Consider the following 16,134-nt stretch of genomic DNA (forward strand, 5'->3'; position numbering starts at 1 on the left):
ACTATGTATGTGCTAAACACTGTTCCAAGGTTTTATGTATGTTACCTTATTTAATTAACCCTTACAGTAATTCCAAAGGGACTTTATCTCTCACAAGGGCTTCGCTTGTTTCTCAGGAGGTAAAGAATTCGCCTGCAATGTGGGAGACCCAGATTCTATCCCTGGGTTGGGAAGATCCCCTGGAGAAGGAAATGGCAACCCAATCCAGTATTCTTGCCTGAAAATCCCATGGACAGAGGAACCTGGTGGGCTACAGTGCTTGGGGTCACAAAGAGTAGGACACGACTGAGTGACTACCACTCATCTCCCTATGAGGCAATGATTGGGGAGATGAGTATGGAGAGAAGGAAGCTGAATGTTAATTGCTTCTCAGTGGCAGAAAGAAGAACTGGAAGAAGGTAAACCTAACTCTTTTATTCTCTTCCTTGCTTTTAATACTAGCAGCAGTGACTAGATTCCCTGATACGGATGCAATAATATTAAGGGAAAAGCGAAAGACAGGGGATCTATTCAAATTCTGTCTTGCTGCTTTCTCCAGGAAAGGTGATAAGATGTTTAGGAGACAAGCAATGGTGGTGGTGATGCTTAGAGAATACTGTATGATGTCACTGAGTTTAAAACTTTTGGCCCAGAGCGATTATAGCTAAGAATGAAAGATCTTGCAGATGTAATAACTCTGTTGTTGGCATCATTTTCATTGAAATATGAATAACATGTTCTGGAACTCAAGACTTGCTGTTTTTCAAAATGAATCAGGTGCTCAATTCTGTCAGTCCTAGAAAACAGCTTGGCAGCTAGTGCAGACAATATCCTAGAATGTCTTTTAAAATGGATGGTTTGTCAGGGGCTCTGTATGAACCTAGAGGGGTGGGATGGGGAGGGAGATGGGAAGGAGATTCAAGTGGGGACATATGTATACCTATGGCTGATCCATGTTGAGGTTTGAGAGAAAACAGCAAAATTCTGTAAAGCAATTATACTTCAATAAAAAATAAATTAATTTTTTTTAAAAAGTGGATGGTTTGTGATTATTTAGGAAGAGAAGAGGTGACAAATAGGAGATACCATGGGTTTGATTTCAGGTGGCCTCAGCCTGCAATGACTTGGAGCAAGGCTTGGGTTCTGAACCAGAAATTGAGGCCAGGTCACAGTGGTGAAGGCACCAGATCGTAGCCACTAGACCCAGTGGTCAGTGACAAGGACCCTGGCCCTTCAGTTCAGTTCAGTTCAGTTGGTCAGTCGTGCCTGACTCTTTGAGAACCCATGGACTGCAGCCTGCCAGGCCTCCCTGTCCATCACCAACTCCAGGAGTTTATTCAAACTCATGTCCATTGAGTTGGTGATGCCATCCAACCATGTCATCCTCTGTCATCCCCTTCTCCTTCCGCCTTCAATCTTTCCCTGCATCCAGGTCTTTTCAAATGAATCAGCTGTTTGCATCAGGTGGCCAAAGTACTGGAGTTTCAGCTTCAGCATCAGTCCTTCCAATGAATATTCAGGACTGATCTCCTTTAGGATGGACTGGTTGGATCTCCAACACCACAGTTCAAAAGCATCAGTTCTTTGGTGCTCAGCTTTCTTTATAGTCCAACTCTCATATCCATACATGACTACTCAAAAAATCATAGCTTTGACTAGACAGACCTTTGTTGGCAAAGTAATGTCTCTGCTTTTTAATACGCTGTCTAGGTTGGTCATAACTTTTCTTCCAAGGAGCAAGCATCTTTTAATTTCTTCAATCACCATGGCTGCAATCACATGGCTGCAATCACCATCTGAAAAAACCCCTGGCCCTTTGGCTTTGCAGAAAAGAATTTCCACAAAGACAGAAAGTATTAAAGCATGTAAAGTATTTATTAGAAGGAAAAAGAGTACAATACGTGTGGATAGACACACAGGCAGTCTCAGAGGGAGAGTCCCTGAGTTGCTGAGTTGTGCTCTCATGGTAGCTTGAATTACTTTTATGGGGTGTTTCTTCCAGGTTTCCTTTGGCCATTCATTCTGATTTGCCTGGTTCACAGTCTGTATTTGTTATATCTCAGGATCCTCCCATGTGTGCACATGCATCTCTTAGCCAAGATGGATCCTACTGAAAAGGCATCTGGATAGAGCATCCCTTGACATGACTCCCTTTTGCCCCCAAGGAAACTTTTCTGCGCATGTATGGTCAGGGAGGTCTCCTGACTTTGGGAACCAGAAATATGTGGTCTGTGCAGGGTCCAGCCTCCTCCCTTAATTGTCCTGCTATTCCTGTCTTGGAGTTTTAGTCAATAGAGAATGAATCTCCAGTTGCTTTACCCTGGGGGGTGGTCCATGTGCTTCCTGCCTCAGGTTCACTATTCAAGTTGACATTAATTTGTTCAGTTCAGTCGCTCAGTCGTGTCCGACTCTTTGCGACCCCATAAACCACAGTACGCCAGGCCTCCCTGTCCATCACCAACTCCCGGAGTTCTCCCAAACCCATGTCCATTGAGTCGGTGATGCCATCCAACCATCTCATCCTCTGTCATCCCCTTCTCCTCCTGCCCTCAATCTTTCCCAGCATCAGGGTCTTTTCAAAGGAGTCAGTTCTTCGCATCAGGTGGCCAAAGTATTGGAGTTTCAGCTTCAGCATCAGTCCGTCCAATGAATATTCAGGACTGAGTTCCTTTAAGATGGACTGGTTGGATCTCCTTGCAGTCCAAGGGACTCTCAAGAGTCTTCTCCAACACCACAGTTCAAAAGCATCAGTTATTCGGTGCTCAGTTTTCTTTATAGTCCAACACTCATATCCATACAGTGACCACTGGAAAAACCATAGCCTTAACTAGACAGACCTTTGTTGACAAAGTAATGTCTCTGCTTTTTAATATGCTGTCTAGGTTGGTCATAACTTTCCTTCCAAGGAGTAAGCGTCTTTTAATTTCATGACTGCAATCATCATTTGCAGTGATATGGGAGCCCAGAAAAATAAAGTCAACCACTGTTTCCACTGTTTCCCCATCTGTTTGCCATGAAGTGATGGGACCAGATGCTATGATCTTAGTTTTCTGAATGTTGAGCTTTAAGTCAACTTTTTCACTCTCCTCTTTCACTTTCATCAAGAGGCTCTTTAGTTCATCTTCACTTTCTGCCATAAGGGTGGTGTCATCGGCATATCTGAGGATATTGATATTTCTCCCAGCAATCTTCATTCCAGCTTGTGCTTCCTCCAGCCCAGCATTTCTCATGAAGCAGTCTGCATATAAGTTAAATAAGGGTGACAATATACAGCCTTGACGTACTCCTTTTCCTATTTGGACCCAGTCTGTTGTTCCATGTCCAGTTCTAACTGTTGCTTCCTGACCTGCATACAGGTTTCTCAAGAGGCAGGTCAGGTGGTCTGGTATGCCTATCTCTTTCAGAATTTTCCATAGTTCATTGTGATCCACACAGTCAAAGGCTTTGGCGTAGTCAATAAAGCAGAAATAGATGTTTTTCTGGAACTCTCTTGCTTTTTCGATGATCCAGCGGATGTTGGCAATTTGATCTCTGGTTCCTCTGCCTTTTCTAAAACCAGCTAGTAATCCTCTATTTGTATATGTACAATAATGTGTAATAGTTAACAGTAACAGCTCTCCATAAATTATATTTTCAGGTTGAAAAACAATATTTTAAATTGACATTGTGTGTTCAGTCACTTCAGTCATGTCTGACTCTTTACGACCCTATGGACTGTGGCCCCCAGGCTCCTCCGTCCATAGGATTCTCCAGGCAAGAAATACCGGAAGGGGTTGCTGTGCCCTCCTCCGGGGATCTTCCCTACCCAGGGATCAAACCCGAGTCTCCTGCATTGCAGGCGGATTCTTTACTGCTGAGCCACTAGGGAAGCCCCAAGATTGACATTAGTAACTTGTTATTGTTGCTCAGTCGTGTTGGACTCTTTGCAACCCCATGGACTGCAGCACGTCAGGCTTCCCTGTCCTTCACTGTCTCCCGGAGTTTGCTCAAACTCATGTCCATTGAGTCAGTGATGCCATCTCACCATCTCATCCTCTGTTGCCTGCTTCTCTTCCTGCCCTCAATCTTTCCCAGCATCAAGGTCTTTTCCAATGAGTCAGCTCTTCATATCATGGTTGCCAAAGTATTGGAGCTTCAGCTTCAGCATCAGTCCTTCCAATGAATATCCAGGAATGATTTTCCTTTACGATGACTAGCTTGATCTCCTTGCTACCCAAGGGAATCTCAAGAGTCTTCTCCAGCACCAGAGTTCAAAAGCATTAATCCTTTGGCACTCAGACTTTTTTAGTAATTTGAAGAAGTAGTAATTCTTTTCTAACAATAACCTGACACTTTGAAGTTGAATAAGGTTTAGAAAAAGATTTTATTTCTATGTATCACTGCATTTCCTTGTTGACCTGATTAATTATATCTGTTCTGTTTACATAAGAACATATTTTAGAGTAAAACTCAATTTAATGAATAAACAAATTTTTTTTCATTTATTTTTATTAGTTGGAGGCTAATTACTTTACAATATTGTAGTGGTTTTTGCCATACATTGACATGAATCAGCCATGGATTTACATGTGTTCCCCATCCTGAACCCCCCTCCCACCTCCCTCCCCATCCCATCCCTCTGGGTCATCCCAGTGCACCAGCCCGGAGCACTTGTCTCATGCATCCAACCTGGACTGGCGATCAGTTTCACACTTGATAATATACATGTTTTGATGCTGTTCTCTCAGATCATCCCACCCTTGCCTTCTCCCACAGAGTCCAAAAGTCTGTTCTATACATCTGTGTCTCTTTTTCTGTCTTGCATATAGGGTTATCATTACCATCTTTTTTAATTCTCTATATATGCATTATTATACTGTATTGGTGTTTATCTTTCTGGCTTACTTCACTCTGTATAATGGGCTCCAGTTTTATCCATCTCATTAGAACTGATTCAAATGTATTCTTTTTAATGGCTGAGTAATATTCCATTGTGTATATGTACCACAGCTTTCTAACAAACTTATTATGATGTAATTACTTTTGTAAGTTGCATGTTTTAAAAGTCAAAAATTAAAAAAAAAAAAAAAGAAAGAAAAAAAAAAAAGTCAAAAATTAGAATGTGGATTGCAAACTATTCTACTTGTAGCCTCAGGGAGGTTTGGCTTATAGTTCTGTAATTTTGTTTGGTTTAAAGCTAAACATGCATTAATATGGAGTGCAAGATTTACAATTGGAGTCATTTCATATGAATAAAGCAAAGTTTTATTAAACAAAGTTTTGTTTAAGACGGGGAAAGGGGGAAGAAAGGCATCTCTAGGTGAAAGGAATTTCTGATTAGGCTTCATATTTCCCCACACATAAACATTATATATATTATTTATGGACATAAGGTGTGGATGTAAATATGGATAGTATGAATACAAGTAGAAGTAGTACAGAAGTATGCATGGAAGTAATATAAGTTAACTTTAGGATTGTGATTATCTCTGGAGAAACGGGAAAGACGAAGGGAGAATTTAGAGCTTTAGTTTTGGCTGTAGTATTTCACTTCTAAGAAGAGTGAGAAAGAGAGTGGGTTTCTCTTTTTATTTTCTTTATGTTTGAAATATTTCACTAATCGAAAATTTGAAAATGAAAAACAGAAAAGCTGCTTAATTCTGATTACTTTTCTAAAGGATCAAAGTGTTTACCTCCTGTTGACTTGAAAATATGGTTTAAAAAGGCTTAAAGGGTACCCAGGGGTTTGATTTTTATAATCTTAGTATATACTAAAAAAACAACAGCTCCCATTGTTAAGCACATGCAGTGAGCCAGGCACTATGCAGGATGCTTTAAGTGGGCTCTCTACTGCTCTGACAGTAACTGTGTGAAGAAGCTATTTCTTTCATTCCCATTTAACAGATGGCAAGGTGAACTATGGTTCCAATCCATTACTGGTGATAAAATATGCTAAGTGAAAATTCAGACTCCCAAATGTCAAGTTAAATATCCCAAAGATCATATCTCATGTAATAATTTTCTTTTTCCCAAGAGGTATCTCTGCATTTTAGCATGTTTACTTGAGAAAAATTTAAAATAAAATATGGACATGGAAAAAGAAGATAAAAATTGCCTATAATTTCAGTATCACCTATAGAAAATTACTGCTAGATCTTGATAAGTGCCCTTTCATGTGTTTTCCAGGAATAAATTTGTGTGAACTTTCAAATGTTTTGAGAAAGAACTATATCAGAAATTTCTCTATTAGTATTGCTTCATGCCATATTACATAGAATAAAATTTTAAATTTCCTTTTATTCCATATATGTCTATATTTTTAAAAGCAAAGTTTAAAACTGAAAAAATTTATTTACAAAATTTATACAACATATATAAAAAGAACAAGATAGGCTGCTTTTAAAAACAATCCTGGCATTTATTATAATGATGTTTCTAATTCAAAGACGAAGCGGACGATTGCTATATTATAAAAGGCCAGTAAATTGTGGGATCAATAATCAAGATGTTACCTATTGTGGATAACTTATTTCGAAGGACAGATGGCTCTTCATTTTAAGAAAAAAAGGAAAATGGCTATATAAAATATGAAAACCAATACTTCTAAATTTTAAATTTCTGTCATGCAGTTGAATCTAGAATGCTCAAAAAGGAAAGCAGAAGTTAAATTGAGAAAAGGTACAACTTATATATTGTTTCTAAGTCCTTTTAGGTATTTTATGTTTTCCCAAATTCTTTGATTAACTCAAGAAATATAACATGAAGCTTATCGTGACATCTTTCTGCTCTTCATTCCTGGAGAATATTCCCATGGGAAATGAAAGTTTCATTCAGTTCAGTTCAGTCGCTCAGTTGTGTCCAACTCTTTGCATCCCATGGACTGCAGCATGCCAGGCTTCCCTGTCCTTCACCAACTCCTGGAGCTTGCTCAAACTCATGGCCATCGAGTCGGTGATGCCATCCAACCATCTCATCCTCTGTTGTCCTCTTCTCGTCCTGCCTTCAATCTTTCCCAGTATCAGGGTCTTTTCCAATGAGTCAGTTCTTCACATCAGGTGGCCAAAGTATTGGAGTTTCAGCTTCAACATCAATCCTTCCAATGAATATTCAAGACTGATTTCCTTTAGGATGGACTGGTTGGATCCCCTTGTAGTCCAACGGACTCTGAAGAGTCTTCTTCAGCACCACTCAGACATTATTTGTGTTATGTTTCATGGAAGGAAACATTGATTTCTATTTTATTTCCCAATTTTTTTAATCATGGGAAAATAGATATAACAAAATTTACTATCATAACTGTTTTTAAGTGTATAGTGCTGAGGCATTAAATGCAGTGATACTGTTGTGTGGCCATCACCACCATCCATCTCCAGAACTCTTTCATCTCAAAGGCACAACTTAAACAGTAACTCTCTATGCCCTCCTCCCCTGCTGCTGCTGCTGCTAAGTCGCTTCAGTCGTGTCCATCTCTGTGCGACCCCATAGACAGCAGCCCACCAGGCTCCTCTGTCCCTGGGATTTTCCAGGTAAGAACACTGGAGTGGGTTGCCATTTCCTTCTCCAATGCATGAAAGTGAGAAATGAAAGTGAAGTCACTCAGTTGTGTCTGACTCTTAGTGACCCCATGAACTGTAGCCCACCAGGATCCTCCATCCATGGGATTCTCCAGGCAAGAACACCGGAGTGGGTTGCCATTTCCTTCTCCAGTGCATGAAAGTGAAAAGTGAAAGTGAAGTCTCTCAGTCGTGTCCGACTCTTAGTGACCCCATGAACTGTAGCCCACCAGGCTCCTCCATCCATGGGATTCTCCAGGCAAGAACACTGGAGTGGGTTGCCATTGCCTTCTCCACCTCCTCCCCTGAGCCCCTAGTAACTGCCACTCTACTTTCCGACTGTATGAATTTGACTAGGCTAGGTATCTCACATAAGTGAAAGCATACAGATTACAGTATTTGTCTTTTTGTGACTGGCATATTTTACTTAGCAAAATGTCGTCAAGGTTCACCCATGTTATAGCATATGTCAGAATTTCCTTCCTTTTAAAGGCTGAAGACATACCATATAGCACATTTTGCTTATCCACTCATCTGTTGATAGACACTTGGGTTGCTTTTATGTGTTAGCTATTGTGAATAATGCTGCTGTGAACATGGGTGTACAGATACCTCTTTAAGACCTTGCTTTCGATTCTTTCGGTTATATACTCTGAGCTGGAATGGCAAGTCACTTGGTAATTCTATTTTACTTTTTTTGAAGAACTTCCATACCATTTTCCATAGCGGCTGTACCATTTAATATCCCCATCAACAATGCATGAATGTTCCAATTTCCCCGTATCCCTGCCAGCACTTTTTTTTTTTTTAATTGTAGTCACTCTAATAGGTAGGATCTTCCCTGTAACTTAGACGGTAAGGAATTTGCCTGCAATGCAGGAGACCTGGGTTCAATCCCTGGGTCTGGAAGATCCTCTGGAGAAGGGAATGGCAATCCACATGACTGAGCAAGTAACACTACACTACACTTTTCTAATAGGTATGAGGTAACTCTCTGTAGTTTTGATCTATATTTCCCCAATGATTAGTAATTTTGAATATTTTTTCATGTCCCTATTAGCTATTTATATATCTTCTTTAGAGAAATATCCACTGAAATCCTTTGTCCATTTCTTGTTGTTAGTGGTGACTTTTAGGAATTCTCTATATATTCTGGATATTAATCCTTTATCAGACATGATTTACAAATATTTTCTGTCATTCTTTGGGTTGATTTTGTACTGTCTTAATTGTATATTTTCAATTAAAAGATAAATGTAAAACACTTTTAATTTTTATGAAGTTGAATTTGTCTATTTTTCCTTTGTTGCCCATGCCTTTAGTGTCATATCTAAGAAACCACTGTCAAGTCAAATGTTGTGAAGATTTTATCCCATGTTTTCTTCTGTTTTACAATTTTACTTCTTGCATTTAGGTCACATATCCATTTGAGGTTAGGTTTTTGTACATGGTGATAGATAAGGATCCAACTTTATTCTTTTACATGTGGATATCCAGTTGTTCTATCCATTATTAAGAGTGAGATACTGAACTCCAACGATTATTGTAGAACTATCGATTTCGCCTTTCAATTCTGTCAGTCTTTGCTTCATATATTTTGATGGTCTGTTATTAGGTGCATGAATCTTTATAATTGTAATATATTCTTGTTATGTTAATATATAATGTTCTTCTTTATCTCTTTTAAGTTTTTTGGTTTAAAATCTGTTTTGTCTCATATAAGTATAGCCATTTTACTATTGCATGAATTTTCTTTTCCATCTTTTCACTTTGAACCTGATTATGTCTTTGGACCTAAGGTGAGTCTTTTAGACAGCATATGGTTGGATCATGTGTTTTTATCCATTTTGCCAATCTGTCTTTTGACTGGAGAATTTACTCTATTTACATTTAAACTAACTACTGATAAGGAGGGATTTACTTAGGTCATTTTGCTATTTGTAATTTTTATGCCTTATAGCTTTTTGGCCCCTCATTTCTTACATTACTGTCTTCTTTTGTGTTTAGTTTTACTTTTTTGTGATGAAATATTTAAATTTATTTACCATTTCCTTTTTTGTAAACTCTTTGTGGTTACCATGGGGATTACATTTAACATCCTTGAACTATAGTTATAACACTCTAATTTGAATTTATACCAGCTTATCTTCAATAACATACAAAATTTCTTCTCCTTTAACAGCTCCATCATTACCTCATTCAGTATTGATGTCACAAAATCACACCTTTATACATTGTGCGTCTAAAAAATAAGTTAATATTTAAATATATCAGTCTCTTAAATTGTGTAGAAAACAAAAAGTGAAGTTATGCAAAAATACCAACTTTCATAATTGCCCACGTGCTCACTCCCTTTACTGAGATCTTTATTTATATACTTAGTTTTGGCTGCCCAGGGTCTCCACTGCTGCTTGGGCTTTCTCTGGTTGCAGTGAGCGGGGGCTACCCTGTGGCCTTCTCATTGCGGTGGCTTCTCTTGGGGCAGATCAGGGACTCTAGGCACACAGGATTCAGTAGCTGTGGCATGTGGGCTGAGGTGCTCCACAACATGTGGAATCTTCTCACAGCAGGGATGCAACCCATGTCCTATGCATTGGCAGGCAGATTCTTAACCACTCAACCACCAGGAAGTTTGAGATCTTTATTTCTTCATACAGCTTTGAGTCGCTGTCTAGTGTCTTTGTTTCAACCTGCAGGATTCCTTTTATTATTTCTTGCAGGATGGTCTAATGGTCATAAATTCCCCCTAGTTTCTGCTTACTTAGAAATATCTTTATTTTCCCCTCACTTTTGAAGGTCAGTTTTGCCAAATATAAGCTATTGGTTGGCAGTTTCTTTTTCTAGCACTTTGAATATATCACCCCACTGCTTTCTGGCTTCCAAAATTTCTGATGAGAAATCTGCTAGTTATCTTACTGATCCCTGCTAGTTATCTTTCAAGATTCCCTTGTATGTGACAAGTTGCTTCCTCACTGCTTTCAGAATTCCCTCTTTGGCTTTGGACAGTTTGCTTATAATATATCCTGGTGTTTGTCTCTCTGAGCTCATCTGGGGGTTCAGTGAGCTTCTTGGATGTTTATATTCATGTATCTCATGAAATTTGAGAAGGTTAGATCCATTATTTTTTTCAAATATTCTCTCTGCCTTTTAAATCTTTCTCTTCCCTTTTTGGACTCCCATGATGTGTTATGTCAGTCCCCTTGATGGTGTCCCACAGTTCCCTTAGACTCTCTTCACTTCAACCTTTTTTCTTTCTGTTTCTCAGATTCAGTAATTTCCATTGTCCTTCTTAAAGTCTGCTGGTTCTTTCTTCTGCCTGCTCAAATCTACCTTTGAATCTTTGTAGTGAACTTTTCATTTCAATTATTGTACTTTCAGCTCCAGAATTTCTTTATGGTTTCTTTTGATGTTTCTAATATCTTTTCTGATGTTTATATTTTGTTTGTACATTGTTTTATTTTCTATTGAAGTATAATTAGCATGTAATATTATATTAGTTTCGGGAGCAGCATAATGATTTGGTATTTATATATACTGAGAGATGATCCTGATGTTAAATCTAGGTACCGTTTAGTTACCATAGAAAATTACAAAAAATTTCTTTTTCTTGTGCTGTGAATTTTTAAATTCTGGTTTTTAGTTTTTTGATTTTTGTTGACTCTCTTTGTGCCAAAGTGAGGTATAAACTTAAGGTCTTCTCAGGTCTCCTCTGAGCCTGGGCCTTCTCTTGGCCATGCAAGGTGACTTTCTAATTTTTCCTGCATATGTGGTTGCTTTTGAATATCCTAGTCTGGCCCTTTAGATCTCTTGAAAATCAATTCACTTCCAGTGTGGGGCTTACAACAGGGAATGCGGGGTATGCAACAACAATGGCCGCAGCTTCTTTATCTGCACCTGTGTGACTCTTGCTCAGTCGCTCAGTCGTGTCTGACTCTTTGCAACCCCATGGACTGCAGGACACCAGTCCTCCCTGTCCACTCCCACCTCCCAGAGCCCGCCCAAACCCATGTCCACCGAATTGATGATGCCATCCAACCAACTCATCCTCTGTTGCCCCCTTCTTCTCCTGCCCTCAATCTTTCCCAGCATCAGCTGATTGCATCCGGTGGGCAAAGTATTGGAGCTTCAGCATCAGTCCTTCCAATGAATATTCAGGGTTGATTTCTCTGAGGACTGGTTTAATCTCTTTGCTGTCCAAGAGACTCTCAAAAGTCTTCTCCTGCGCCACAGTTCGAAAGCATCAATTCTCAGCACTCACCCTTCTTTATGGTACAACTCTCACATCCATACGTAACTACTGGAAAAACCATAGCTTTGACTAGACAGACCTTTGTCGGCAAACTAATATCTCTGCTTTTTAATATGCTGTCTAGAAGCAGCAATCAAGCGAGTAAAGCACAGAACCCTGGTATTTGGAAGTCAGGGTTCTTTTTGCCCACTCTAGCTTCTGCAAGCTATGTGCAGGCTGCTTCAGGAACACATGCATATCTGCCTATAGTGGGGCTGAGGTGTGGGGATGCTTAGCTACTACTGTGATAAGAGCTGAAATTGACTGAAATTAAGCACAATTTACCATTCAGCTTTCCTCTGGAAATTGTGAGCCTTTGATAGACTCCAGAGTTCCAAAATTACATCAGACTGGTTCTGCTAGTTATTATTGTTGTCTAGGTGGGGAGACAGATTTCTGGTGCTTTCTCTACTCTGCCATCTTCCCAGAATCCTTTTTCTTTCTTTTATTTTTTAAAGCTACTGAGTGCTTACTATATGCCAGGCACTGTTCTAAACATCCAGTAAGGGCTTCCTTGGTGGCTCAGGGGTGAAGAATCCGCCTGCAGTGCAGGAGACATGGGTTTAATCCCTGGTTTAGGACAATCCCCTGGAGAAGGAAATGGCAACCCACTCCGGTATTATTGCCCGGAAAACTCCAAGGACAGAGGAGCCTGGTGTGCCACAGTCCATGGGGTTGCAAAAGTTGTACATGACTTAGCAACTAAACATTTAGTAGTTTACTGTTGGGGCTTCCCTAGTGGCTCTGATGGTAAAGAATTGCCTGCCGTGCCAGAAGCTGCTTGCAGTGCAGGAGATGTGGGTTAGATCCCTGGGTCAGGCAGATTCCCTAGAGAAGAAAATGGCAACTCACTCCAGTGTTCTTTCTGAGAAAATCCCATGGACCGAGGAGTCTGTCAGGCTACCCACCATGGGGTTGCAAGAGTTGGACATGACTTAGTGACTAAACCACCAACCAGTTTACTATAGCTTTTTTTCTCATTTGAATAAATATATTCTTTTACACCTAATTTTGTATTTGTAACTCTCCATTATTTTTGTTAAAGAGGATTCCCAAAATTTTATGGATTTCAGGATACACAAAGATTGAATCTTCCCCTTCTGTGGCATCAAGAAAATAACATGATTTAGGGCTTCCCTGGTGGCTCAGTGGTGATCTGCCTGCCAATGCAGGAGACACAAGTTCGATTCCTGGTCAGGGAAGATTCTACATACTTTCTAGCAACTAAGTCTGTGTTGCACCTAGAGGTGCACCCATGCACCCTAGAGCCTGTGCTCCACAACAAGAGAATGTACCACGATGAGAATCCAACGCACTGCGGCTAGGAAGTAACCCCTGCTCACTGCAATCAGAGAAAAGCCCGCGCAGCAATTAAGTCCCAGCGCAGCCAGAAATAAAAATAAATAAAAATTATTTTTGAAAAAAGAAAGTGACATGCTTTAATTCAAAATGATGCCTAAATTGTCTGATCTTCAATGAAGCCCCTGATTTTCATTTTTGCTTCTTAGACACATTATTATCCCTATCCCACCTTTTGCCAGTAGGAAAGTGTTACAACAAGATCTGGAAGGCGAGCTCACTGAAACACATCACCTTTTGCCTGCTTTATGCTGTGCTCACTCACTTCAGTCGTGTCTGACTCTTTGCGGCCCTACGGACCGTAGCCTGCGAGGCTCCTCTGTCCGTGGGATTCTCCAGGCAAGAATACTGGAGTGAGTTGCCATGCCTTTCTCCAGGGGATCTTCCTGACTCAGGGATCAAACCCACATCTCTTACGTCTCCTGCACTGGCGGGCAGGTTTTTTTTTTTTTTACCACTAGCGCCACCTAGGAAGCCCTAGAGTAAATCTCTAGGGTTGCCAGAAGTAGCAAATAAAAATACAGAATTCCCAGTTAAATTTGAATTTCAAATAAATATTACATGGGACATACTAAAAAAAAAAGTTTATCTGAAAATTTGATTTAAGTGTCAACCTTTATCTGGCAACTCTGAATTTCTCAAAAATAGTCCCTCCAGGACAGGAATTAAATTTTGTTCATCTTTTTGTAGAACTAGAACAGTTTCTCAGATCAATGTTAGTGGTGTAGAATACTAACATCAGTGGCTTCTCTTAACCTTTTCTGGGAAAGAAAAATCTAGTGCAACTTGTGGATCCTCTTCCCAGAAAAATGCACAGGAACAAAACACTTTGCACACAATTTCAGAGCCCTAAGGCCCAACTTGTAAACTGTCTCTGCCCTCCCCGCAACCCGACTCCTTATGTAGAGCTCCTTGTTTGTCAATTTTATGATTTAGGAAGTACTTTTATCTTCACAACAGTCTTATAATAAAACTATCCCATTTTGTAGATGAAGAAACTGAGATGTGGGTTCAAAAACACTGCATGCCCAGTAATGATGATGAGTTCATGATTAAATGGACTTAGTGGACTTCAATGCAATCTTTCCTATTTCAATTCATGGGCTCTTTGCACTGTGCTAACCTGCCTCACAAGTCTTCCTTCTTAAAATATTCTGATTTCTACCAGTATGTTGTTTTGTTTTTTGTTTTTGGCCATGCCATACAGCTTGCAGGATGTTAGTTCCCTGACGAGAGAATGAACCCGGGCCCACAGCAGTGAAAAGTGCTCTGGGTTCTAACCACTGAACCACCACAGCGTCCCCTCTACCAGGGTTTGTGTGTGAGAGTCAGAGTGGAAGTCTGAGAAGGGCGTTTGGATGAGGAGTCCTAGGTATTAGCCTTAGTGCCTTCTCTAAGAAGCTGTTTGACTGGCTCTGGTTTCCAGGCAGCCCACTCTCATCCTTTCTAGGGAACGTACTTCCTTTTTGCTTAATAAAACTCTTGCTACTTAAAACTGCAGAAAAAACAAACAAAAAAAGAAGCCATAGAACTTTGACTAAACACTTTACCTTTCTGGGCCTTAGCTTATCTATCTGTACAATGAAGAACCTGGACAATATTCTCTGAGAAGCACTAGTATTCTGTGATTCTAAAGGGCCCTTCTAATTGTCCAAATTTTCCTAGTAACCAAAATAAAAACTACTTTTTATTATTTTTTTATTTACTCCAACCCTCTAAGGTACAGGGATTACAGATGTAGGAATTTGAAGTTGAAAAGGTTTAGGAGACATATGAACTTGTTCTACTTGGGTGGAGGAGGGGTGTTCCAGGAACTATGGTTTAAAGTATTCTGTCTCAACCCAGTCAAGGCATGAAGGGAGTCTCTAGGCACGGAAGAATGAGATGAACCCCGTTGTGCAGATCCTGGGTTTGTAGGGAGAGAAGAGCATTGCTTGAAGTAAGTTCTGGGCTTTGCCTGAAGTAAGTATCATCACACTTTGGTTCAGCTTGAGGGAGAAACAGCCTAAGTCCTGGGAGATCCCACTCTGATCATCAGCCCTGCTCAGCTGTCATCAGCTACTTCACATGGAGCAAAGGACTTGGAGCCACTTGTACTTGGAAGTACTTTCCCCACTTCTGGATTTAAAGGGAAGCTCTTTCTTTGAAGATCAAGGGAGGAGAGTCCTGGATTCTATTCCCTGGTACCTAAAAGAGCAGCTAACTAAATTCCTGTGCCAATGGCTGTATTTTCTTCCCTTACATGGGTTCAACATGCTTGAGCCTAATAAACATTTGATACCTCATGGGATCCTAACTAACATGTGTGTGCTCAGTTGCTCAGTCATACCCAATTCTTTGCAACCCCATGGACTAGAGCCTGCCAGGCTCCCCTGTCCATGGAATTTTCCAGGCAAGAATATCCCCTGGAGTGCCATTTCCTACTCCAGGGGATATTCCTGACCCAGGGATTGAACCCATGTCTCTTGCGTCTCCTGCACTGGCAGGCGGATTCTTTACCACTGTGCCACCTGGGAAACCCCCTAACTATTAAAAATAACTTTATGTCAAAATAATGTGTCAAGGACGTTCCTAGTGGTCCAGTGGTTAAGACGCCACACTTCCACTGCAGGAGGTGGGAGTTCAGTCCCTGGCTGGGGAGGTTTCACATGCTGTGTGGTACAGCTGATAATAATAATAACATGTCAAGAAATATCTTGGCCGTTACCTTAGTCGGTTTTCCAATTTGGGAATACTTCTAAGAAATTCTTAAAAACCAAATTGTTTTGCCTCACCTTCGTGATGGTGAAATTGTCAAAATCAGAAGATGCCTTTCCAAAGAAAGAACACAGCATGTGTAAGAAATCAGAGACCTTAGCATGGTGAATCTAAGGGAAGAAGGAGCCTTCCGTTTTCTTCTCTTCCTCCTCCCAGACAAACTTCATCCCTGGAGGTACCCACAGGTCACCTCCTCTGTGATGCCTTACCCATTCCATT

The sequence above is a fragment of the Cervus elaphus genome, chromosome 5 (assembly GCF_910594005.1).
Source record: "Cervus elaphus chromosome 5, mCerEla1.1, whole genome shotgun sequence".
In the NCBI taxonomy this organism is placed as follows: Eukaryota; Metazoa; Chordata; class Mammalia; order Artiodactyla; family Cervidae; genus Cervus; species Cervus elaphus.